This window comes from Triticum aestivum, chromosome 6B, assembly GCF_018294505.1.
Source record: "Triticum aestivum cultivar Chinese Spring chromosome 6B, IWGSC CS RefSeq v2.1, whole genome shotgun sequence".
NCBI classification, from domain to species: Eukaryota; Viridiplantae; Streptophyta; class Magnoliopsida; order Poales; family Poaceae; genus Triticum; species Triticum aestivum.
Window position 1 is genome coordinate 396,560,251 of NC_057810.1, and position 4,561 is coordinate 396,564,811.

Genomic DNA, 4,561 nt, shown 5'->3' on the forward strand with positions numbered 1-4,561 from the left:
ATCATACTAGTTTTCGTTGATAAGATGTGTTTAAATTTTGCATGCATACCTGCATTAGTACTTTCCTATTTGCTTGCATGACGTTACTGCTATGGAAAGTAATAACGTTTGTCTAATTAATACATGTCATTATTTGTCCTTCTTGATAAGAAATTGTAATTAATTATTTATCGTATATTTTGGTATGTATGGTAGATGCAAAATAATTATTTAGAAAAATAATACGCAACATTTTTAGCACGTACACCAATACGTACACATTTTCATCGGGTATAACATAAACATGTATATATTTTCATTGGGTAAAACACCAACACATACATATTTTCATTGGGTATAACACCAACAAGTGCATATTTTTATTAGGTATAATATTCACTAACTGGTATCACGGTCTAATAAAATATACACGTGTGTATCTTGGGTACACGCACCGCTTATTAAAACGTGTGAAATTTATGGGTATATACAAATTAAATTCGCATCGAGTTATATATATTTATGTGAATATTTTCATTGGGTATAACACTAACACGTACATATTCATGTGTATATTAACATCAAGATATGTATATTCATGTATATATTCACATCGAGGTATGTATATGTATGTGTATATTTCTATGACATATAACACTAACACATACTTATTAAAAGACATGTCATTTATGTGTATATTTTCATTGAGTATAAAACAACATGTACATATTTTTGTTAGGTATAATACCCACTAACTGATATCATGGTCAAATAACATGTACAGGTGGTTATATATCGGGTACATGCATGTATATACGAATTCAAGTACGAGTATTCAAATTATTTTTGTTTTGGAAAGAAATCATTGACCATTCAGGGATACTAGTGCATGCAAATGAAATATGGAAAGCCATTATTTTATCAATTTATGGCATGCATATATATATATATATATATATATATATATATATATATATATATATAGGAGAGGGATTTTCTATCATAGCTTACCCTAGAAATAGCTATCAGTACTGTTGGTCTGCTTTGTGATTCGTACTAGCTGTTTGGTGTGGTACCGTCTCAAGCCCATGTTGTGTGCTAATTTAGCAGTGGTGGCAGGCCGGTCCTGGCCGCTTTATGCCTAATGGGCTGACATAAAGCCTGTCTTGCATGTGCTTACTAAGTAGTGGTCGTCATAAGCGTTCGTATGTCTCAGGTTCCGTCGACCGAACGACATTTCCAGCAGGTTCCGATATGTACAGCACGCCGTTACGTCCCGTTATTACGCATGTGACGCCCATCAGTGAGACGGCCGCCGGTTCTGTCCGATAGCAGCGACAGATCCATGCGTATGCTTGAGAGGAACCTATGAGAGCCATGCATTGAACCTACGAGACGTGTGCGTATTCATCCGTGTAATGCGCCTATCCTTCTGACGCGCATGGGTCATGCGCGTCCGTGATATACATGTGTTCTACTGTCATACGGTTCATGATATATGGTCTTTTTTTTGCAATCTTCATGGAATATAGTCTTTTTTACGGGGTCATGTGATGTACAACAGTCTTTTGGGTTTGAAAATCGTGCTTGATATACCCGTAAACGGGGACGCTCTTGCAATGCATGTACAGAGTTTCACGACCTTTTTTCTTTATTGTCTTACTGTTGTTAGAGTTACACCACCTATTTAAGCTCGTCAGCGAGTACTTGCGCAATTCAAAGTCAGTAGCCAATTTTTGTTCGTGACTTCGTGTACCATGGGCTCCCCTGTCCAGCGGTGCATCCATCATACTAGGTGTACGAAACAGATGAGCCGGATTGAGATGAGTTGTGTGCGACCATGGATAGTATGTGAACCCCTCAACCATGCCGGAACCCGGCCAGCCAGCCACTCCGGCGCGCAGGTCGACGGGCGAGCGGGCGAGGGCAGAGGGGAGAGCGCGACCGGCACGGGCATGGCGTGTAGGCGGGGCCGGGCAAGCGCCGGCGAGGCGGTGCCGGCGGCAGGCGGGCCGACGCCGTAGCCCACCCGGTCTCTAAGCATAATCCAATTTCCAAACCCTCGGTATTCAGCTAACTCTGCCTCTTTTTGCGCAAAAAAAGCTAACTCCACCTCTTCCCGTATCATGCCAACTAACATGAATAAGAAATCCACAATCATAATCTCTGCAGCTATCAATTACGGCGTGAGCATGAACAAAAGAAGTCGTTGAACTATTATAAAGGCGAGATTGTGACGAGGAGGCTGCGCTTTTCGCTGAGTGGGGGACTGGAAGGGCCAAGCGGGCCCAACCCTGTTGGCCAAAGCAGACGCATGCCTGGCCACTGTCCCTGTTCACGGGTTGATCATATATAGGAGAGAAAAGCATGTACGTACGCCAAGGATGCAGACACACCCTTCTGCCACCCCATTCAAACTTTCATCTCAGAAAATTCACGCGCGCCTCTATGGAACAACAAGTGTGTGATCCGCTTGGCGGACCCCAGTGTTGAAAACAGACATTTTTAGCCTAGTATTTTTTAATTTTACCTTCGGCCTATCATAGATTTGATCTAGTCATTTCATAGTAATTGGTGTGGACACAGAAAAATACTCGTGACTTCAACCTAAATTCATATGTACCTTCATTGATCTTCGACGATTGGTATATGATATCGGTTCCATAAGCAAGGGTTACCGGTGCTTTGCTGTTAACTTCAACGGGCCCATCTTTGATTTTTGGCGGTTCCCGAACCACAGTCGCCGGTTCCCCAGCCCTAAATCCATCGGCTCCATCCTTGATGTCGACGGTTCCGCCTAAGATAGTTATTTTTTGGCGCTACATCCAATGCGGTTCTTCATAAGATATTACCTCGGTTCCGAGTGTGTAATATATGATATCGGTTCCATGAGCAAGGGTTACCGGTGCTTTTTCGGCGGTTCCCGAACAACGATCACCGGTTCCCCGACACTAAATCCATCGGCTCCATCATTGATGTCGACGGTTCCACCGAAGATAGTTATTCTTTGGTGCTCGATCCTCTGCGGTTCTTCATGAGATATTTCCTCGGTTCCAAGTGTGTAATATATGATATCGGTTCCATAAGCAAGGGTTACCGGTGCTTCGGAGTTAACTTCAACCGGCCTATCTTTGATTTTCGGCGGTTCCCGAAACACGGAACGGTTCCTCGGCCCTAAATCCATCGGCTCCATCCTTGATGTCGACGTCACCCAAGATATTTTAACTTTCTCATCCCATGCGTCATCGTTCGCCCCTTGTTCGGCGTTGCGGCAAGATGCCTCGCCAGCGTTGTGGCAGGTTGCCAGGTTGCCTCGTCGCCGACACATTCCAGTGGCTGCTCCTGCTGGGATGGACTGCTTCTCTTGAATACTTGAACACACACCTACACCCTCGTTATCCTGCCACCGCTGCTGCGGATGAGATTGTGCATTGACCACCGTCATCGCCCACTAAATTCAAGCTAGTAGTATATATATGGTCAGCCTGCTGCCCACATAAATAGTTTGATTACGTATGTCTTTTATTCCGCGCGCTGGCCAAAATCCTCAAGTCAAATGACGTAAGCAGTTTTGGAGACGACGACAACCACTGCGTTTACCACGTTTAATTTGGGGAGAAAGTCCGCGTCTACCATGTTCAAAGAAGAAAATCGTATCGGATCAAGCTAATTAATGCAATCGAATCGATCAGTCACCGAGTTTCTTTTCTTGTCTTCCATTCGATTTGAGTTGAATTGATTCGTCATTAGTTTTTACGCGCGCGTATGCGAGAGAAAAAAGGTCGATCAAGTTTGGCAGGCATGCAAACGCCCCAAGTACTTCTTTTCCGCGCGATCGTTCCTCCGCCCGTTCTGTCACGTCTCCAGAAACAAACTCACTTTAAGCCACCCCATTAATTCATTTGAACATGGGGCTTTGTCTGTTCACGCAGCTTTGTCCGTTTTGACTTCAGGTTCCAAAAATGTTGCAAGCGTCATGCACATGGAACCTTGTCCCCCATGGACCGCTGCATGCTGACAGTGGCACACCTTTTCTCTGGCACATGGGCTGCAAAGCACATCACAAACACCTCTTTAATTTAACCCCCACATGGTCAACACGAATCACGACGCATGCATTGTGTGGCTATGATAGCTATTTCCCTAGCAAGCTATGATAGACACAATTTTGCCTATATATATTTGTGTTCTGTCCTCTACAACATTCACTTATAGCTATGTCTTCATACTTGAATCTTTATTGATCTAAGTGAATGTGATCGGACCCTAACCTCTTCTGTGCTTCTTCCTTAAATTCTATCTGTCCAAATCATATGCATTCTATTGAAACCTGTCGATTGTCTTCTCTGAGTCCTTGTCAGCAGAAGACAAAGAGACAAACATTTAAATTTGTTTTTAATGTTATATCCTTATTGCCTGAATACCGGAGAAGCTGGAACGACCACCCGACAATCCAGGCATGCATGGGAAGATGGAACAACTTCCAGTAAGTTGCATGCATGCCACGTGTCCTTCAGATGTGAACTGCCAGGGGCACCTGCGTAATTACGATGTCCTGTCCGTTTCCTTATAAATACTCACA